The following is a 23,475-nucleotide window of genomic DNA, read 5'->3' as shown; positions in this document are numbered from 1 at the left end:
ATGTAACAGATCACTTGTGGTAGCACTGCATTCAGCCTCATTCATTCCCTATGGGACTTGCAGACATGTGCGACACTTGGGTTTTTGCCGTGATCTAGCAAATGCGGTACTTGTAGCAACTGAAGAAAAAAAAGCTGCTAGGTAATGAATGAGGCCGGATCTGTGTATGCCCATGTAGCTCTTTCAAAGATACTTCAAGCAATATTTTTACACGTTCAGTCTATTCATCTGAAATCGGTTTGCATACATATTCAAATGAGGGAGTAGATCTGTTGCTCCAGCTCTATACCTGCTCGGTGCCACCTCTTCCTGATCAACTTGCAGCTCTTTTTTCCAGAATGAAACACCTCATAGAGGCTGTCAGTGAAGCAAAAGCAGGTAGCACTCTGCGGGAAATAGAGCTGGAGTGATAGAAGGTTAAGATCCACCACAGTCGTTAGGCATAATTTATATATCAAATGAAATGCTGATTACTGAATAAAGGGAGAAAGGGGCCGACCATATAAAGGTGTTAACTGAGTTTGTCTTTAAAAGAGCTACATGTGGGTCGCCCTCGCACAACCAGGGCAGCGTGGTACTCTGTACCGGGCTGGCGTCAAGGCGGGAATGTCACAGCAGAGGTGACCTGGTCCATGGCCCTGGGCGCCTAATATCAATGGTGGTGATGTTAATGGTGTTAAAGTTTATATGAATAGTTCATGACTAGAGTTGAGCGATACCGTCCGATACTTCAAAGTATCGGATCGGAATGGATCAGCCGATCTTTAAAAAAAAGTATCGGTATCGCCGATTCCGATACCGGAAGTCCCATTCAAGTCTATGGGACTTCCGGTATCGGAATAAGAAAAACCCTGTTTTTGCCTTGTACAGCCTCTCTGGGGTCTGTACGGGCCTTTTGGGGGGCTGTGCCGGCCTGCCAGGGGGTCTGTACAGGCTCTGGTGGTCTGTGCCAGCCTGCCGGGGGGCTGTGCCGGCCTGCCGGTGGTCTGTGCAGGCTCCGGTGGGCTGTGCCGGCCTGCCGGTGGTCTGTGCAGGCTTCGGGGGTCTGTGCAGGCATCGTCCGATGGGACTACAAGTCCCATCGGGCGATGCCTGCTACCATGACAGTGATTGACACATTAGCCAATGATGGGACAGTAGTAGTCCCATCATCCGGCTAATGTGTTGAATGTAAAAAAAAAAAAAAATTACATGCTACATACATGCTACATACATACAACATGCATACTACATACATGCTACATTCATACTACATACTACATACATGCTACATTCATACTACATATATACTACATGCAACATACATACTACATATATACTACATGCATGCAACATGCATACTACATATATACTACATGCAACATACATACTACATATATGCTACATACATACTACATGCTGCATGCTACATGCTGCATGCTACATACATGCTGCATGCTACATACATGCTGCATGCTACATACATGCTGCATGCTACATACATGCTGCATGCTACATACATGCTGCATGCTACATACATGCTGCATGCTACATGCATGCTGCATGCTACATGCATGCTGCATGCTACATGCATGCTGCATGCTGCATGCATGCTGCATGCTGCATGCTGCATACATGCTGCATGCTGCATACATGCTGCATGCTGCATACATGCTGCATGCTGCATACATGCTGCATGCTGCATACATGCTGCATGCTGCATGCATGCTGCATGCTGCATGCTACATGCATGCATAGACATACAGTACATATAACATAGAGTAACATACTTACCAATACTTGTCACATTGTTCCCCGAAGCCATTGTCTTTTACGGAATAAATATTAACATAACAAACCACAAAAATACTCACCCACGATCCGAAGCAGTCCACGAGTGTGTCCCACGACGATCTTGGGTAGAGAACAGCATCATCAGCTGATGCTGCCGTTCTCTACGGGCTGCAGGAATCCAATGACGGAAGGTAGGTATCCTTCTGCACTGTATTCCTCCGCCACTTAAAAAAAAAAAAGTCCCTAGTCTCACTTTATGCCATTGCTGTGTGTAGTGTGTAGTGTGTAGTGTCCCATCGGACGATGCTTGCACAGACCACCGGCAGGCCCGAAATGACGGCGCATCATGATGATGTCATTTCGGCTGTGAATCAACTTTGAACTTCCGATTCCGATGCCGACTTCCGATATTGAAAAAATATCGGAAGTCGGTATCGGAATTTCGATACCGCAAGTATCGGCCGATACTTGCTGTATCGGAATGCTCAACACTATTCATGACACCACCCGTGGTGTTTGGCAAGTAAGATGGTAAGCCAACGCTGCATACAGATCCGCTGGGACTGATGGTGTGGTGCAGCAGAGATGGTAAAGCTCCCCACAGGTGGAGCTGTAGTCCCAGGGCAGTGTAGGTGCAATGGATGAGGAGAGGCACAGAATGGTATGGATGCTGGTACCCAGGTGTAGTGGTGTGGGAATAACTGGAGGACACGAGTATACAGTTCCAAAGCTTTACTCACTGTTTGCAGTTCACACAACTGCCTGCCTCCGTACTGTGTTCTCTAGGTCAGGGCTCCAGCCAACCTCCAGGCAGGATAGGATTCTCCCTTCAACACTCCGCCATCATGTACCTTACTGAACGACTCCTCCAATGCGCCTTTAGTTGCGTAGCACTCCAGTACTTAGTTACCCTGGAATGCCTCTCTAGGTGTTCCTAGTCTTTACTTGTATGACAGACAGCTGTAGCCTGCTTTGGGGACTCCTCACTGCGTCCCGGCTCTATATTCAGTTGCTGTTGTGTCCCAAGTCTATGATGGGAGCAAGGCGTTAGCGGCTCACTACTCCTCTGGTGTCTGTTGCCGGACATAAAGATCCAATTAACCTCGGGGACCGGGCCCTGGCCTCTGTGCTCTCTGGACTGGAAGTGTTCTATTTCTCAACCTGCTTCCCACCGTTCTTCTGTTCTCCTTCGTTCCGATCTGTTCTCTTTCTTATGGAAGGTTAGGTTATCAACCAGTCTCTTTCTCTGGTATTTCTTGTGCCAGCAGCCCAGATCACTGTGACCTGCTGCAGCATGTCCCTCAGACACCCATCTTCTCTCTCCTCTAACCAACTAACCACTAACTTTCACTCTTCCCACTCTTTTTTTTATATCTAACTCCACCCACCTCCCCAGCACCTCTCGTGTTATGAAGCCAGGGACCACAAAAGGCACCCTTTGACCAATCCAGCATAAAGCATGGATGGGTCCCTGCTGAACTATCCTGTGTGTGAGGTGCAGGTGTTGGAATGCAGAAAGGAGTTCCCAGCCTACCTGGATGGTGGGGCACTACACCTTAGGAGACGGTGCAGTACCTCTGTGGCGACTGAAGCCTCAGGGGCGCCACACATGAACATATATAACGCTTGGAGGGGTTCAGTCCTGCAGACTGCCTTTAAATAAATACATTGGAACATAGTGTATAAGTATGGTAAAATAGCAGTCCTTATTCCATGAAGCGTTACAACTCCTTTAGTCAACTGATCAATGCTGATGTCAAAATTGATAGCCTATTATAAGGATAGGATGAGTGAAGAATTCTGAAACCACGGATGTGATGATGATCCTAAATGGTGCTTGGCGCTCTTCCATCCGGTTCTCATTATCAGACTCCATGAGCACCTGATCATATTCACTAAGAACTGCAAGAAACATTATGGAGGTGTATCCACTTCTTCCTTCTCATTGCTGCCCTCCTACGTCTACCATTCTGAAGATGACACTTTGTAAATCAAATGGATTTGATGATTCCTCTTGTGGGCACTCTTACTCAGAGCACAAGTTGTTGAAGGTAGATATCATGATCTGCAATACAGTCCAGGTCATTTGGATAATTATTTGTGGAATCAGTTGATGATCCCATCTCCTATCATAGCATTCTTGTATGCCAGGGTCATTCCATAAAAATTTCACTGCATCTACATAAGGGATCTCAAATGAGCACACCTTCTCAATATCAACTTCCCGAAATAACAATGCATGGCCCTTGTTGTGTTGATACTTAGATGGAATTTTAAGGGTCTCCCTTGCCCAAATCATAGCTTGCATTGCAGTGAATGTTCTGGTACACAAGCTTAGTGAAGCCCCTATTCATCAGAGTAGACAGATCCATGGATAATCCTTATCTGCTCCCGGCGGGTGTCCCTCTTGTCTTGGCGGAGCTGCCTGTCTCCTTACTGATCCTCCGAGCTTCCTTGGCCTCCTCTCTGAGGCAGCACACCATGATGGACTCCAGAGTCATGTCTGCTAACTGCTAGTGGTGCTGGAAAGAGACAGACCCCCACCCTGCAAGTCACAGACCTTCTTCTCCTTGTAAGAAGGGGGATTGCTGTGCAGATTGGGGGGAGGCAGACAGATGAGACTGGAGATCCCTTATAATAAGTACATTGGAACAAAGTGTATGAGTATGGTAAAATAGCAGTGCTTATTCCATGAAACTATACAACTCCTTCAGTCAACTGATCAGTGCTGATGTCAATATTGATTGCCTTTTGTAAGGATAGGATATCAATATTCCTCAAATCAATTAAACAGATGTTTAATGCATATGATGTCCACAGAGCTAATACACAATGCTGCCAGCAAAAAACATTCTTGTATAGGTATTACGGTAGCACAGTAGCTCTGTGGCTAGCACTGTAATGGTGGCTTAGTGCTTACCACTGTATATAGGCACTCAGTGATCAGCGCAACAACTTTATAGGATTGGGGTTCAAATCCCACAGAGGATGACAGCTGTGCAGAGTTTGTTCTCTCAGTGTTTGGAGTGTGATAGGAAACCCACACAAAGACCTACTAATAGGATATTTAGATTGTGTGCCTGAATGGGGACAGTGATGCATTTAAAGCGTGTGGAGTAAAAAGGAACCTGTCACCTTGTTTTGCCACTATTAGCTGTGGCCACTGCCTTTCGGTGCTGTAGGGATTTAACTCGCTCAGGAGCCACCGGAGTCAATCAGGAGGCACGCTCCATTAAAAGTTCATAGGGTTTATTGCTCCATAACCCAGCACATAACATAAGGAATAGCCTTTAGCTCATGCGAAAGCAAGTATAAGTGTCCATTGTTTCAGGCTCAGTCCTGGAGCCTCAGCAAACACAGGAGGCTTATCCCTCCTCGCATACAGCCAATATACCCAGGCCTCACCGGGTCAGCAGCCTCACCACGTGGTCTTTAGGAAGGTAGCACACCTTCCTCCACCTAGGCCTGCCAGGACCTTCCACATGGCTCAATCAGATCCATGCTCTCTCCCATGTGACCTACTCTGGTTACCTTATATGGTCCATAGCCACACCCAGCGGGTCACATGGCTATGAACTCATCACAGGTCCTTAAAGCATTCATGCACATATACTTTGTGACACTCTTAAACACACCCCTGGGTGGATTTGTACATGATTGATCCCGCCCATCTCATCAATCATCTGAAGGCTTCTCTGTTATGACTGGGTCACTGAAGAGAAAAAAACAAACCAAGCTAAGCCCAGAAAAGCCAGAGAGGTTGGTAACTATGCAGATTGCAGATTCCTGATCCTACCACACAACTAGCAGCAGCCGTGGAGCGTGCCTACGATAAACCTAGACGCCTCGGCACGGCCGGAGGACTAAATAAGCCTAAAGCAAGAAAAGGGAAAACTAACTGCCCCAGAGCAGACCCCAAAGGATTAGACAGCCCCCACATGTATTGACGGTGAAACAAGATGAAAACACCAACACAGGCAGGAAAATAGGCTGAGCAAGTGATGGGGCCCAAACTAACTAGAAAGGAGAGGAAAGGAAAGACACTGTCTGCAATCTGCAAAAAACCCTACAAAAATAATGTCCAATTCTTCTGATAGCAAAATTAACCCTGAAGTCACTAGACTTCTCCCACTTTATCAGCACTCTGAAATATTCTGAGACAGAGCAAAAAGAGGCCATTCTAATGAGGGACAAAAAGCGAATTGGCAAATACAGATAAATAAGAGTGGAAATTCAGCACAGCCCAAACCGGGGCTGGCTGACCACAAACTGAATAGACCATCAAAATCAAGTGTGAACATTAACAGAGAAACATAGCTTGAGCTGACTGGAACAGAGCTGAGAACCAAGACCTGACAAGCAGAAGGAATCACCAGCAACTGAATAGGGCGTCGGCTGTCTTAAATAAAATCTGAGACTCCAGTGGTCCAATCGTCGTCCTCATTCTCAGGTGGCAGATCTCCACTGATTAAATCAGTCTCACAACCTCTTGTTACCACCAGAGGGAGTCTGGAAGGAGAACTCACAAATGGTGAACCAGAGAATGAACTCACAACACTTCTCCCTGACACCTTGGAATGACAGATCAGCTCTGCTAACCAGCACATAAGCAAGCCTTTATCTCAAGGCCACCCACCTTGAGATGCATAACAATCCTTCAGCATCCTATACCTGTTACCACAATGGATATGACTGTAGGCCCGTCCTGGGACACCCACATAGCGCCCCCTAGTGGACACAGTGGTCACTACAACACATTGCTTATCTACAGCATTCTAGAATGCTCTTGATAAGCCCCGGATCTGACCTGAAAGATAAGAAAAACATGTTTTATTATACTCACCCAGGGGCGGTCCGGTCCGGTCCGATGGGTGCGCAGGTCCGGCACCTCCCATCTTCATGCGATGTCATTTTCCTTGATTTGTCATGCTACTGCGCAGGTGTACTGATCTGCACTGTTGAGGGCAGAGTAAGAAGAGCCCAAAGGAGGTTACCTTCACTACTCCTTATCCAGAACCACGTGGCCAGATAGCAGGTTTGCCAAGGGGAAGACTTTCTTCCCTAGACATACTGGCCCATGTAACTGCTATGGTTAGAGGAACAGGAAGGGGGACTGGACAGGAAGGTGTGAAGGCAGAGGGCATGAAAGCAGAACGTGCCAGAGGGATAGCAGCTTGCAGCACCATACTCCCAGGGAGAGGACTCCCTGTCAGAGCACAGAGGCTGAGAGTAGAGCAATGGTGAGAGCTGTAGTTGAATATGTGGACTCTGGAGCCTTCATGACCAGAGCAGATTTTGCCCCTGACAGTGCAGAGACAGTGTCCTGAGCGTGTAGCACTGGTGACTGCAGTGGCAAGCTGCTCCTCCCTGCATGGAGAATTTATCCCCTGTAAATAAACCCTTTAACCATTGGGCTGTCTCTGATCCGTGGTGACATCATCAGTACCTGCACATTATTACAGTCCTGCAGTGCGCAGGTGCTTTGCCTCTATGACCTTTACCAGCTCCTGTGCACTACATTACTTTGCTCTGCCCCCAACAGGGCAGATCAGTATGCCAGCACAAGAGCGCAGCACAAAGCAAGGAGGATAACGACATCGCATGTAGATGGGAGGCGCTGGACCTAGACCTGCGACACCCATCAGACGAGACCGCCCCCGGGTAAGTATAATATAACTTGTTCTTCGTATCTACAGCTTTACAGAATGCTGTAGATAAGCCCCTAAAGGCAGTGGACGCATCTTATAGCGACAAAACAACGTGACAGGTTCCCTTTTTAATAAGAACATTATTTATTCATTGGTATTATTCTTATGTCACAATACCAGGATCTGAGGATCTTCTGTCTCGAGGTCAAGAGCTCTCTGATGTGATGTTGCTGCCTGTCTCGCTGTCTTCCTCTTTTGACACTGCAGTGTTGTGGACAAAATATTGACTGGTTAACAACAAGTATGGTGTCTATGTACTAACTGAACTATAAACTCTCCCCATAACATGTCCAGCAGACATTGTAGGATTACTATATTGATTTTATTCTTTTATTGCCCAGTCTCTGACTAAGGCCTTATTCATACGTCCATGGTTAAACACATACTTGAAAAAATGGTATCTGTGTCATTGGTGTATGGTCAGTGTCAGATTTCACAATAAGGGTATATGCACACGTTGTGTATTTGCCTGGGGATGGCGCATGCTCAGATTCAGATCTAGTCTCCTGAGATCTCGGGGCAAGATCTAAATCTGAGCATGCACCGCCCCAGTAGCCATTATCCTAGAGACCACTGCATCACTCCAGTGGAGCTTCAGGGGCCTCCGGGCTCTAACAAAATGCCAGCGGAGCCCCCTTTGCTACAGAGCCACCACCCTAGCAGAGAGCTGCACAGAGCACCGCTGCCATAATGAGACAATGGGGATACTTGCACTTTCCTGGTGAGGCGTCCCCTCACCTTGTCATCGGGACCACTCCCTCCCCCATCTTCCCACCACCACCACCATACACAATGACTGCAGATTGCTCCGCACCTGCCCTATAAGAAAACTTCTGGCATACAAGACGACCCCTAGCTTTTAAGATTTTCAGGGGTTAAAAAATCATGTACGCCAGAAAATATTTTATAATGTCCAGGGAGATTTCCAATATATGTCCAGGGACAGACGATCTATAATATATAATGCTCAGGTAGTAGATCTATAATATACAATGTACAGTCCAGTCAAATCTATAATTTATAATGTCCATCTAAGACCAGAGGCAGAGATGTATTACTACACTCCCACCCCACTCACTCTATCTGGGACTGGGAGCAAACATTGCCAGTGCTGCTGCTGCTGCTACCATTCACTGTCTGGGACCATCTGGGAACAAACATTGCCGCTGCTGTGTGCTCCAGCCTCCAGCCAGTAGTAATGGACACCAGAGACACAAAATGGGGAGCTGACAAGCACCTTGACACATTTCACCACCCTGGGCTTCAGGTGTTGTGGGGGAAAAATGCCTCCAGAAACACTGGTGTTCATGATTTCTTATCCACTTATTATAAAAATGAATGAACAAAAGAGAAATCTTAATTGCATCAGTATTTGGGGACCAATCTCTGCCATCACCAGTTCTAGGTACTTGTTTGCGCACAGTGTTTGATGGCATTTGTCAGGCAGGTCTTTCCAAACATCTTGGAAAACTACCTGCAGATCTTCAGTGTATGAGGCTTGTGCAAATCCTGTCTCTTCATGTGATCACACAGACTGACATTGAGGTCAAGGATCTGTGGGGCCAAATCACCTCCAAGTCTCCTTGTTCTTTATACTGAAGGCTGTTACTAATGACACTGGATGATTTGGATTTCTTGCTGCAGAATAAACTATAGTTAGATTTACTATTTGCTCTACCATTTAGATGAAATATATTTTTACAATTATATTTAACCTGCAATGTTCTGTGGATTCCTATTGGTGATAATGGGATATTAGTGGGTAAATTGCCTGAAATGGTTAAGCAACAAAACAACTCTTGAATATATTGGTGCAATAATGTAGACTTGCAACCCATTTGAAGGGTCTGCATTGTCAGGGAAGACCCCAACTATCTGGAGGGAGGGAAGCTGTAACTAGCCAAATACTGAGGCTGAGCTGGAAAGGCCCACTTGGGATAGGAAGATGAGTCAGATGTTACAGATGTCTGTGGCTTGAGTGTTCTGCTTCCATTTACAAGCCTTAGTGGTCATTATGGGGAGAGTGCAGAGTCTGGAGAAAGGGTGGTCTGCAACTGGATTGAGCTGTGGCCTCCTTGACAACTTAAATTGAGAAAAATGACCCTGCTCTTTGTGTTCCTGACATGTGCTTTTCAGACCATCCCAGGGACAGAGTCCATGAAAGGCACGTAGTCTGCAAGTGGGAGGAGCTGAAGTGGCCGCTTGGGTCCGCTAGGTAAGACCACTATTCAGATTGTGGTCCTTTTTAAGATCCCTTGAACAGGGCGGAGTAAAGAAAAGGAGTTTGGTCTGCGTGGATGACCTGTTGCTAGGTCCATAGTGATATTTGTCACATCATGTCATCTAAACTGGCAATTGACATCAACACGTCAAGAATTCTCTGGGTGCAGATGATTCTCCTGAAACATGGTGGTGTACCCTTCTCATGTCATCCTGGAAGCTGAGTGGATCCATGTTTGTCAATGGCATTTCCTGGTCTCCTTTCTGGACTCATGTGGTCATTGCAAAAGAATCCCAAAGTAAGCCTATGAAACGTAGACTAGTGTCACAGGTTGCTGGGAGAGCGAGTAGAAAGAAGCAGGTATAATGTAGATTTCTTCAAAAGCTAGATTAAAATGCAACCATATCCTTTTAATTTCTTCTATTTCTTATGGATACATTAAACTGAATACTTGTTTCAAATGGCTGAATATTGCACATGTGAACTTGGCATAAAATGATCATGTGACCAGGTTAATGATGCTTACAGTTTTAAGTAAGATGGCAGAACAAGTCATATATTTGTATGAACTTGTCGACAGACCTCCTTAGTATTGGAGTCTTCTGTGGATTGTCAATTCTCTGCAAAACTTTCAGATTAAAAATTACAGGTTTCATGCAATACTAGCTTGTTAAAGCTGCTTCTGTTTCAATAATCATGGACTTCTCAGAAGGTTCCATCACCAGGATCTGGTTAGAATGATCGTGGCAACATGTCCCTCCATGAAGTCTTAGAATGTTCACATTATATCCAAGAGAGCTGTGTGATTTCTGTATGGATGAATATGATTGGCTTTCAGGCTTCTGTCTCAAGACTTAATACAGAACCCAGAAAGCAACACATGATCATAAACTCAAGCTGTTCCATAAACTATAAAGAACAAGCCCAGAGGTGATAATGGTAAAATGCCAAACTTGGGATAACCAATCAAGATAATGTACAACAGAAAACATATTGTGAAAAAAAACGCTGACATAAGACCTGATATTCTCACTAAAGTAATCTGTACAGCAAGTTGCAAAAAAGCTCAAGCTATTTGTTCTCCAAATTCTTTTACGAATTCCTTTACCTTAACTGCCAAGTTGATGCCATGGTCCAAGACATTTACTTTCCAGGGAAAATTGAGGTAATTGAAGACAAAACTGGATGACTACAAGAGGATCATGGATAGAAGACCTGGCCTTACATGTTTATGGCTTCTCTTAACCTCTCCCAATGAGCAGGTGGATTACAGTCTGGACATTGCTTCCAGTTGATGTATACTCGGTACATTGTCAGTTTCCATTGCTTTAAGCCAATGGAAATATCCAGTCAAAGCAACAAAGACCCCTCCCCATGAACAATTATCTATAGTAGGGCTCAAGATTGAAGAATGTCTTAGTCCTCTGTATTCATGTACAGGATAATGTGACATGGACTACAGTTTCCTACAAGTTGGGTCAAAGCAAAGGCACTCAGCTTGATTTTATGACTACCTTTGTCCATGAGCAACACATTCTCTGGCTTCAGATCACTGTGCATAAACCCTCTACCATGTAAATAGTCGAGAGCCAAAGATATCTATAATGCACACCTGTTGACTGCATCCTTGGGAATTCCAACCTACAGGAAACAGATCAGATGTTACTGTTGGGACAGTGGCTGCTGTAGTGAATAAAACTGTTGCTGTGATTGCCACATGGCAATCACATTAATGTGTATTCTGAGAGCCACTGAGAGATTAATAGGGCAACTACTTATGTCCAGTGATAAGGTATTGGGAGGCCCAACTTCATCATTTTGTCTTTTAGTATTTGCTTTTTGGTGCACAATAGATGGTGCAACCTATAGGTATTTTTATGGAATAATAAAATTGGCCCCATGCATTGGTATTTGTCTCCAGACCACTGTCAGAGCCAGCTGAATTTGCTAAGAACGAATGACCATACACTATCAATAGCTATCAACTCACCACTTATTTGGTCAACACCCATTTCTCCCAACCTTTCCAAATTCATATCTTTCTGGGAAAAGATGGGCATCTTCTATATGTATGATCATGGTGATTGGATAACTTTGCTTCTAGATGTGTGGAAACTTTTCACAGCTTGTTCCTAAAAAAAAAAATCTGGATTTGTCAATCACCTACAGATAGAGCAGAGAGGTTTATGGTCAGTTAAAATCATTATCACATGTTTATACCTAATTTACCACTGAAACCAACTTGTTTAACTTAAATCTTGGATATGCAGGAGTTTGCATGTTGACTGTGAGTTCCAGAGGGCACCACTAAGAAAGGAGAAGGTGAGCACTGAATGTTTATAAGATTGTCAGGATATCTGTGCTGCAGGGTGAGTTTTTATTTATAATGGTGGAAGGGGGCCAAGGGTTAGATCAGATGTCACCAGTGACTAGAGGGAGACATGAACAGGTTGCTTGATTTGTCTAGGTTTTGTGCACTGGATGGATTGGAGTGACTGTGAAATGTCAGCCTCTGTGCTGTACATGGGAGAGGGGGAATGGAGGGGCTGATGTGGAGTATACAGAATGTGTAAAGGGGCAGTAGAGGCAAAAGAAAGCAGCAGCTAAGTAGTGTGCAATTTAACAAGAAGCTTTTTTATTTAAATATCTGGCCAGCCTTGCCTGTCTCCTGACCTGTCCACATGCCATGTTTAACCGGCAAGACACTCTGAAAATATTGCACTTAGAAATAAATTTGTGTGCACACATGCGCTCCCGAAGCCAGATCTGAATGTATCAGAAGTTTTCTAGGATGAAAGGACTAATTTGTTTTGAATAATTACTTAATTAGCAAGTGTCCACAGCAGGCATTACTATGTAAGATGCATAAACGCTCATACTTGGCAGCAGAAAAAAAAACAAGTGAAAACACTGAACATTTTAGAAGGGGATCCCAGGGGTAACATCTTTCCTAGCAGAGAGTGACATGGTAAGCATGCCAGTATGAGGAGACTTTAAAGCTGCAATGCTCCTTGGGGAAATGTGCAAGTTGTCTCTTCAGAGAGTAAGAACAAGAACTCTAGCGCCACCTATAGGGAGTAGCACATTGACCATTAGGATTGCACCTTCCTGTAGGTGGCACGAGAGTTCAAGCCCCCATCTGAAGAGACTTTTAGCAACATTATAGAAGCAAACGCAGGAACAAATGGTAAATGGCAGATGCCACGCACACAGATCACTGAAAAGCTTCTGGTATATTTCTAATGTCCACTCCGACCAAGGACAGTTCAAATAACGGCACCCGCTGGCCATTTTCAGGATTTCTAATTAACTGTACACCTTTTCCTCTTTACATTTATTCTTTGCTATTATTTTTACAGTCCCAAGTTCCTCACTGACTGGGTGTGATGCCAAGATGACCGGAGGAAAAAATCACAACAGATCAGCACAAACTTCCATATATTATATGAATCTGTGTAATGGATCACTACAATAAATATGTATGTCCCTCCAGTGTATCTGGTGCAAAATACATTGGGGAACACTGAGGATAAATCAACACTTGTCCAAATCCTCCCTCACCAAGCTCTTTACAGAAGTCAAAACTGCACAGGTCAATAGGGTTTTCTGTGTTGTCCACATCTCTGAAGGCTAAAGCACAGCATCTGGCATCACCATCGTCTTGAGCTGGCATGTCTTTGGCATCAGAGGTTATCATATACCTTCTAACTGCAAGGATTATACAAGATTTATTGCAATTTTATTTGAATCTCCAAATTTTACCCAATAGGAAAAAGAATTAGCCAATTTGGTATCACTACATCTGAATAAGTACAAAAATGTGGTGTAATCCTTACTTCTGGAGCCTTAGTACTTGTTACTGTAAAAGCTACTGGGTCACCTTCCCAGGGCTGCATGGTACTCTGTACTGGGCCAGTGTCAGGGGATCGTGTCACAGCAGCAGTGACCCAGACCGTGGCCCTGGGTGCCCATGTCAATGGCGGTATATGAAGTTAGTGACATGGAATAGTTCGTGACACCACCTGTGGTGCTCGGCAATGGAGGTGTTAAGCCGACGCTGCAGACAGATCCACTGGGACAGATGGTGGGAAGCGGCAGTGATGGTATAGCCCTCCACAGGCAGGGCTGATGTCCCAGGGCAGTGTAAAGGATGGTACACAGATGTAGTGGTGCTGAGCGGCTTGGCGCAAGAATAAATGGAGGACACAGAGGCTTGTAGTTCCAAGACTTAACTCGGTCCGTGGTAAACAAGGATGCCTGCCTCCGGGCCGTGTCCTCTGGGTCAGAAATGCGGCCAACCTCCAGGCCAGATAGAAAGCTCCTCTCCAACACTCTGCCAACATGTACCTTTCCTGAACAACTCCTCTATAGCGCCTTTAAGTGTGGTGATTTCCAGTACCATGGTACTCTGACGTTCCTCCTGTCAGATGTTCATAACAAATCTACTCGTATGGCAGACAGCTGTAGCCTCTATCGGGGACTCCTTTCTCCAGAGTTCTGGCTCTCTATTTAGTTGCTGTTGTGCCCCAAGTCTTAGATGGGAGTAGTGCATTTACAGCCAACTACTCCACTGGTGTCTGCTGCAGAACCATAAGTGTCCATACTACCTCGGGGACCGGGCCCCGACCTTGCGCTGAGAACCTTTAGGCAGGGTTCCTCTTCCAACCCACGTCTCCTCTCTGTTCTCCTACTCCTTCGTTCCGCACTGATCTTTCTCTTATGGAAGCTTAGGTTGCAGCTCTACGTCTTTCTCCTTCTGTTTTTTTCCCGTGCCAGATGGCTCAGATCACTGAGGCAGCTGCAGCACTCCTTCCTCCATCCCTTCTTCCAGGTTTCCCCAATCCTCCCGAGTGGCTTCCTTCCTCGCTGACCCTCTGTCAGACTGAACCTTTAAACCTACACTTTCCCACTCTTTTATGCATCTTAACTCCACCCACCTCCCAGCACATCCAGTGTTACATGCAGGGAACCACCAGAGGTGCCCTGCTACACTCTCAGCACTGAGCCGCAATCTGGTTGTGCATAACTACCCGGTTGTGCATAACTACACTGTTGTGTGTGGTGTGAGTTGGACTGTGGAAAGGAGTTCCCACCTTACCTGGATGGTGGGGCACTACACCTTAGGAGAAGGTGCAGTACCTTTGTGGCGACTGAGCCTCAGGGGCGCCACACTACAGCTACTGGTTATCTGGAAGTTCCATGTTTTTACCCAATCTTCATCTCCTTCTGTAATGGAAAGTAATGAAGAATCCAAAATTTTCCCAAAATTGTGTCCTTAACCACATATCTGTTTTGGGTGTTGCAACTTTCCCTTTTGTGATCACATTATTTGCAATATCACGTGGCCACACAGAATCCTCTTAATCTCTTATTTCTATATTCCAGTAAAACACATCTGTAGGACTGCATTCCCATGTGCCTGTCTTATTAGTGTGTATGTAATCTCTTGTAACTGTGTGAACTTAGTCTTGGGTCCTGTGGTAGCATGTAATATTATGTCAGTGTGTATGAAGTGTAGCACAATACAGCATTTTACACCATAACCCATGCAAATGTTTCCAGTAATATCTGCTGAATTGTCTGGTATGTCTTCATCTATTAGGTATTGTAGACTAGATCCTCTTGGACTTTGTGAATGTAGAGTTTTTGGAAAGGTTCATTCACTTCACTAGTATTTATTCCATGATGTAAAAGATCTTCTGCATAGATCAGTTGAAATAGTAGAGTAACAGAAATGTGATTCCCATCAAATAGCTTTTCCTGAGAAATGTCTTCTCCTGTAGGATTGGTGTTGAATCAAATCCATCAAAAACAGGATGTGTCATATTCCAGCTCTTATTGGAATCCATTTCTTCCTAAAATAGATGCAGTATCATTCTGCAATATACAACTTGCATTGATCAACATGTACCCACACTTGAAAATTACCCACAGACAATAACCACATTAGATGCTGTTGCACAAGAATCATAACTTGTCCCATGGTTTCAATAATCTCAAAGGTACCTTCCCAGTTACTTTCCCAAGGTCCATTCTTCCTGACAGTTTAATCCTCACTAGAGCCCCTTTCTTGAATGGATTCATATGGTGTCTCTATTCTCTGCGTTCTTGATGCAGCATGTGGAAGTATGGCTTTCAAGCTTTCCTGCATCTACTGCAACCATTTGGGCCTTGCAACAGCATCTGTTTGAGGTGTGGACAAAAATGGTTCATGTGGAGAAATTGCTTTTCTTCCTGTCATTAGTTTGAAAGGAGGAAAATGAGTTGTGGAAGAAGTCGTTCCTCACACTCATCAACCCAAGTATCTCCTTTGTTCATGAACATCTTAGCAATTCTGGATTTTATTGTTCTTTTCATCATTTCCACAATACCAGCAGACAGTGGATGGTAAGGTACATTAAACTGTTGTACCCCTAGAATAGTACAAACTGCTTGCATGACTTTTCCTGTAAAGTGACTTCCTCAATAAGAGGTGATCATTCTTGGGATCTACCAAGTACAAAAGACATGAATAAATAATGCACTAGCTGTAGCAAAGCATCATCTTTCCTGACAGGTAAAATATAACCCATTTAGAAATAACATCTACTGCAACCAAAGCATACCTGAGACCATTTTTGGTCTGTTACCATCAGGTAATCTTTAACATAGACCATGGATCATCTGCAGGTGCAATTTGGAGTAGTGGAGGTTTGTCCGTTTGGTCTTGGATTCATTTGAGCACAAATGAGACATGATTGAACAAGACTTTATATAGTCTCTTCCATCTTTTTCCAGTAAAATTCTGAGAATGCCTAACCTTTTCTTTTGGCCTAAAAGACCCAAACTTTCATGATTATATCTTGTGAACTCAACCTGTAGATGTTTTGGTACCACAGGACAGAACTCCCCATATAAGTCATGACACAAAACCCCGTTTAAACAAAAGGGAGGTTATGGATCCACTTGGGAAGCAACAAGAGATGTCTTTTTCTTCTGCAAAATGGATATTCGGGTCTGTTCTTGAACTGCTGAAACCTCGAGAGGTTAATGTTGAAACACTTTTCTTGTCACGGCTGCCTCTTTGGCTAGAATATCTGCAGTTGCATTTCCAACAGATAATTCATCATATTTTTTATGGGCAGCAACTTTGACAATAGAATGAAAAACAAAAAATGATTTTGCTATTATCTCAAATTGTTTACAGCGCGTCACTGTGTGCAAGAGTCTTATTAAATTGTATAAAGCCTTTCTTTTCCCAAACTGGCAAATCGGTCAGTGGGTGATGGTGACACAGTGCCGACATATTCCGCAGCACTTTACATTTTAGAGGGGGCTTGTACAGACAATATACACTACTGCATAACAATAGACACAGATCAAAACAGATACCAAGAGGAATGAAGGCCCTGCATCATTCTGAAGACCATTATCTATGTATTGGAGGCTTCACATTATCTGACCTTGTATCTAGTTCAGATTCGCTCACAATTAGGAGCCATCTATTATCAATCATCTTGATGACAGACAACTTCCACCCAGAACAGATCAGCTGCAGCTTCTAGAATAACATGGTGATCGGAGAGACGTCACTTCCTGCCATTGGCCTCACATCAGCTCCTCAGTGCTGCTCCTATGTGGTCACTGGTTATTGTGAGGCTCATTAGTATAATCCAACATTTCCCCTCACCTCAGGTGTCTCCTCCCTGGAAGCCAAAAATTTCCTTCTGCATTAGGCTGTTCACCCCTATTCTGAGGATGGACAAAACCTTATCCCTGAATTATGCAAATGTTGATTAATTAAATTTGTGGGATAATTGCTTGTTTAAAAGAAAGTTTGTTAGAATTTATTACTTTTTAATTAATTTCAGTTCAGTGATCTGATCAGTTTTCACCAGTGGAGATATCTGGCAGTAAGGTTAAGTGCACACGGTGATTTTCTTGTTGTGGATTTTTCCGTGCAGATTTTAAGAAATCCGCAGGTCAAATGACCGGCATTTTTCCTGCTGATCTCTTCCTTTTTTATTGCGGTTTTCCAGCGGCTTTTGTGTGGATTTGGAGAATGGAGCAGGTGGAAAAGCGCACAGAAGTGACATGCTGCATTTTTTTGGACCGCACAAAAACAGTGTAGAAAAAACCGCAGCGTGTGCACAGCGTGTTTTTTTTTTTTCAATTGTCACCACCCACCTTTCGTGTCTCCCTTTTTCCCTCATAGATTGTAAGCTTGCGAGCAGGGCCCTCATTCCTCTTGGTATCGGTTATGATCTATATGATTATTGTTATGCTGTAATGTCTATCATCTGTACAAGTCCTCTCTGAAATGTAAAGTGCTGCGGAATATGTTGGCGCCATAGAAATAAAATTTTATATTTTTCATTGATTTAGGCTATGTGCACACGATGCATTTTACCGTGCAGAAACGCTGCAGATCCGCTGAGTGATTTATAGTACAATGTAAATCAATTAAAAAAACTCTGCACACGCTGCGGTTTTTTCCTTGCGGTTTTTGTGTGATCCAAAAAATGCAGCATGTCACTACTCTTGTGCGGCTTTCCTCTTGCTCCATTTTCAAAATCCGCAGTGGAAAAGCACACAAACTGCAATAAAGAAGAAATCCACAGGAAAAATGCAGGTCATTTGACCCGCGGATTTCTTAAAATCTGTGAGGAAAAATCCGTAGGAAGAAAATCACCGTGTGCACTTAGCCTTACATTGTACTGTAAATCACTTTGCGGATCTGCAGCGTTTCTGTCCGGTAAAATCCGCTGGAAAAATGCATCGTGTGCACATGGCCTAAGTGTTCCATTGTTCTGCAGTGCTCCCATTGGAAAGATTTAGTATTGCAGTATTCAGTGACATGTCATGGATGTCCATAATGGTTGTAATTCCAAGAAGTCTTAGAAAATTTCCACTTCTGATGCAAAATTGTGTGATGCTTTATGCATGGATCAATCAAGACCGTAGACTTCTGTCTCAAGATTCAGGTTCTGTTTTTATCATAAATTAAAGCTGTTGGCTGTCCTGCCTCTATTACCAATTCTTCATCAACTGCCAAGTTAAGGCTCATTCACACGTCAGTGTTTGGTCAGTATTTTGCATCAGTGTTTGTATGCCAAAGCCAGGAATGGAACTTACCGAGAAAAAAAAATAATTGAAAGACTGACTCCTGTTCCTTATTTTGGAGACATTCCTGGTTTTGGCATACAAATACTGATGAAATACTGATGTGTGAAAGAGGCCTTAGTCTGAGTTGACAAGTTGGCACATAATCTAGCAAAAAATGGCACTCAGCTTGGTATTATGGTGACAATTTATTCCAGGAGTAGGACACAGTAGTAAAGGTTTTGGTCAGACAAGTGACCTTCAGTGTAATAGATTAACATAGACATAGATGATCATGGACACACATGAGTTGAGACTGGGCAAGAAGCTGCATGAAGGTAAAACTTACTAGCTGTATGAGCTCCTGAATTACCCTGGCTTTGTCCTCATGCAGTCCAAGGACCAGATCACAGCGGGCAATGCAGCCAGGAAGGACCACATTGAGAGGAAAGCATCCATCTCTAACAAGACCACCAGCTGCATATTCAAACTGCTACAAAAATCTGGTATTAAGATAGCATTTGTGACTAAGTGCAACTGGTTCATTGCCACTCTGTGAGATGATCCCTATAGAGTGGGTGTGCAAGAGAATAGCCACCAGTTCATTCCTGAATAGAAATCCTGCGGGTACCAGAAGGATATAAACTTTATCCTACTAAAATATAGCTGTTTTGAACTCATTTTCTGGTTTACCTCTGGCTTCTGGAGAGGGTGGTGGAGCAGGCTGTGTTGCCAGAGGAGTCGTGAGTTCTCCATCCGGGCTCCCTCTAGTGGTGACAGTAGGTAATGAAGCTGATCTAAATGGCAGAGACCTGCCACCTGAGGAGGAGGAGGAGGACTGTGAGTGGACATCAGGAGTCTCTGACTGGATTTAAGTCAGCCGACACCCTAATTTTGTGCTGGTGTTTTTTTTTTTTTTTTTTCCTGCCCTGAGGTTCTGGTTTCCAGTTCTGTTCCTGCCTTCTCAAGCTAAGTGTGCTCTGCTATTTTTTCACATGAGATTTGGTCTGTTTTAATCAGTTTTTGTGGTCAGCCAGCCCCTGCTGGTGCTGTGCTGAATTTCTATTCTTATGTCTGTTTATGCAAGTTTGCTTTTTGTCCCTGATCAGATTGGTCTTTTGTTATGTCATCAGATTATACCAGAGTGCTGATATAGGGAATTGAAGTCTAGCGACTTCATAGTTTTTATCAGAAAGTGTTGGACATTTTTTGGCAGATTTGTGCGTGATTGCAGACAGCATCTTTCCTTTCCTGTCCTTTCTAGTTTAGTGTGGGCCCCATCATTTGCTCAGCCTATTTTTCTATCGGTTTGTGTTTTCATCTTGCCTTACCGACAATAAATGTTTGGGGGCTGTCTATTGCTTTGGGGTCTGCTCTGGGGCAGTTTAGATTACCCCTTCTCTTGCTTTAGGCTTATTTAGTTCTCCGGCTGTGATGAGGCATCTAGGATCATCGCAGGTACGCTCCACGGCAACTGCTAGTTGTGTGAATAGGATCAGGGGTCTGCAATCCGCTTAGTTACCAACCTCTCTGGTTTTCTGTGGCTTAGATTGTTTGTTTCTTTTTTCCTCCTCCGGTGACTCAATCATAACATATAGCTGTCTTTCAAAGATGATGTCAATAATGACACTCAATGGTCTGAAGATCAGCTGATTGCAACTAAACTGTGCTGGCCTTGTGATTGGCCCAGCAGAGGTGGACATCATGAACCATTCCACAGTGGCCATCTTTGAAATTCTGGAAAAAACATGGTCAGCACCAGACTGCACCCGAGTGAATACGAAGATTGAGTTTGGTGTGGATGTGACCAAAAAAGAAATGGTCTTTGCTGATGTGATTGATAATGACTTGTGGCATCTATGGCCCTCAGGTGATCAGACCCAGCAGAAGGATGAACAGACTTACCACAAAAAGTCAAAAGAAACTGATTGGGTTGCAGACAAAGTGGAGTTACTGGTGACCTAGTCATAGGCAAGAATGGATTGTTGATGGGGTAAATTTCTGACCTAGTCCACTGTGAAAAATTAAGCAATCTGGGCAAACTATGGCATCCCATGTGAACTGAGGGAGATGTCTGATCACAAAGGACCTGATGAGACTGCCTGTTTGTGTTGGTCTCTCCAGGCATGTGATGTGACTGTCACACAGCCGCAACACATGCAGCTGCGGCGCCGAACGGCTGATAAATGGGAGCGCTCCAGGTTTCTGATGCAGCTATTTGGAAACCGCTAATGGTATTCAGATAAGCCCTAGTGATGGGCGAGCACTAAAAAGCTCGGGTGCTCATTGGTTGGGTCCAGCAAATTGGAATACCCAATAAACCCGTGTAATGAGCTCAATGTAAGTCTATGGGAAAATGGGAAAAGTAAGCACTTGTGCCACGACCTCCCACCCCCAACCCCCATCGGGTGATTTTGGGGCCTAAAATCTGAAATCATTAGGAACAGTGTTCAAATTACATGGTATCATCATGGGTAATACCCCTGGAAGCATTTCAGACTCCCAGGTCACAGCTATGAACAATGTTGTCAGTCCTATGCCATTTTTACAGGCACACAATAAAACATACTGAAATGGATTTTCCTGGGAAATATGTTAAGGAACATCCTTTTCATGGTAATGTGTATGGAAGACAAAATAAATAACCCAAAACAAAAATGTTCTTCCTCCACTTGGGCCATGTTCACACGTAGTATTTTGGATGGTTTTTCAAATCTAGCATTGCTTTCAACCAAGACAAATGCATTCACTGGGAAATGTCACTTCAGGAAGTGGAGACAAAAGGGAGATGGTAGAAAATGCTTCTGTATCATGCAGCCATTAGTAGAAGATGGGGGGTGTTCCCATAGTGCTGCATGAAGTATAATTTTGTATTCTGTTCTGTGCTTGCCTCCATTTGTCTTGACAGTACTGTGCATCGATTTGGCTGATTTGCACATGGTTATTGATGGGAAGGGATCTGTTACTCTAATTGGGTACTGTTCAAGAAGCTTCTTGAATCATCTTTATCAAGTTGCTCTCCTGGATTGATTCCTTCTTCCACTTCATCTTCTTCTTGGTCTTCTTTCTTCTGTCCACTTTCTCTTCTTAACTGCTGTAGATCTGTGGAACTAGACAGACAAGTTAGTTATCACTACCATTGAGAGTGTAAGTTAACTAAAACTAATTGACCAAACATCTTCCATAATGCATCATTGCTTAACTCCACTTCTATAAAGATGGGTGGCAGGGCTGCCTATGGCTGGAGGTGAGACTTACCTTAAGCTTTCTCCTCTTTCACCCAATATTGTTGTTCAACTTCAGATGGGAAATTCCTTCTTGCTGATGGGTATGGTTGATGTAAGTTTCAGCAAATTCTTGATCTTCAAAGGTTTTCTTGTGCCATTTGGTAAAATAGCTCTTGCCTCTTTTGCACTCACCAGAGGTTGATGAAATCTAGAGAGAAAATATGTTGGTTCTAGTGACTACCACACAAGTAAGCTCACATTTCCTACTATTCTAGCCACATGTCATTGTTCTCAGTACTAATCCTCAATTCCCAATTCAGACCATCCTGATCAGAAGCACAGGTAATCGCCACCTCTTGGTGTACAATTGTATGTGGAAAAGTCAGGTCCAGCTTCTTGGTGCAGTTGAGAATTTGCGGTTTCAATATATGCAGTAGTGCAACATACCTCAAATTTATCTGACCAACTCAGCTGAAGAATTCAAAGATGGTTAACCATTTTTTGTGACGTTAAAAGGACAACCCATTACACATTCTGGGAAGGACTTGAAAAAGCTTCATGAGAAGTGAGTGAACAGTAGGAAACGTTGAGAAGACATGTCCAGCACACAGACCCCTACTGCTGTCCTATGCATTTTGACTCTTGGACTAAGACTTTGTAAGAGTCAAAACACACAGGCTGGCAAGAGGGGTCTGTTTGCTGTGATATACTGGAATATGTATTGAAACAGCAATAAATTAGTAACGGCACCTAGAAGCTGGACATGTCTTTTCAACGTTTCCTACTGTTCACTCACTTCTCATGGAGCTTTTTCAAGTCCTTCCCAGAATGTGTAATGGGTTGTCCTTTTAACGTCACAAAAAATGGTTAAACATCTTTGAATTCTTCAGCTGAGTTGGTCAGATAAATTTGAGGTATGTTTCGAATAGCTATTGAATAAACATTGTGTTAAGGATTTGCTTAGGTGAACATAGAACAAAGTAAATATATTGATTTACCCTTACACACATCATCCTGCCAGGGCTGTATTGTTTGTGCTGCCCTAGGCACTTTTAGTGCTGCCTCCCCCATTGGGGAGCATGAGAAATGCAGACACTGTCAGTGACTTAAGATAAGATAATCCTTTAATCGTCCCACCATGGGGAAATTGAGAGCATTACAGCAGCAAGGCAGTAACAAGTACAGATGCATAAAGGCATTACATTGACAGTAGGTATATATACGAAAAAAAAAAAAGATGTAACCGGACTATCACAACTTTTGGATCGATCAGTTCACTGTTTGGGTCGTTCTCAGCTTTGGACAGTGCTGGTTATACAGCCTAACTGCAGCAGGAAGGAAGGACTTTCGATAGCGCTCCCTCTCACATTGAGGATGAAGTAGCCGGTCACTGACCGTGACAAAGATGTGCAGTACTGTCTCATGCCTGGGATGGGAATCATTCTGCACCATGTAGCTCACCTTG

General features: G+C 43.9%; 1 long non-coding RNA gene and 2 pseudogenes across 1 annotated transcript in view; 2 read left to right on the top strand and 1 right to left on the bottom strand.

Annotated features, from left to right (window-relative positions):
• Positions 1-23,475, top strand: part of LOC141047986 (uncharacterized) — a 308,665-nt gene that overhangs the window by 128,619 nt on the left and 156,571 nt on the right. The gene's annotated exons all lie outside the window — the stretch shown is intronic.
• On the bottom strand, positions 3,547-4,274 carry LOC141048017 (guanine nucleotide-binding protein G(q) subunit alpha-like; annotated as a pseudogene).
• LOC141048016 (bifunctional phosphoribosylaminoimidazole carboxylase/phosphoribosylaminoimidazole succinocarboxamide synthetase pseudogene) lies at positions 19,079-21,813 on the top strand (annotated as a pseudogene).

Source organism: Dendrobates tinctorius, unplaced genomic scaffold (genome assembly GCF_039654945.1).
Source record: "Dendrobates tinctorius isolate UK_male_01 unplaced genomic scaffold, ASM3965494v1 ptg000131l, whole genome shotgun sequence".
In the NCBI taxonomy this organism is placed as follows: domain Eukaryota; kingdom Metazoa; phylum Chordata; class Amphibia; order Anura; family Dendrobatidae; genus Dendrobates; species Dendrobates tinctorius.
The sequence above is the reverse complement of the archived record's forward strand: the minus strand, read 5'-3'. Positions and strand labels throughout refer to the sequence as shown.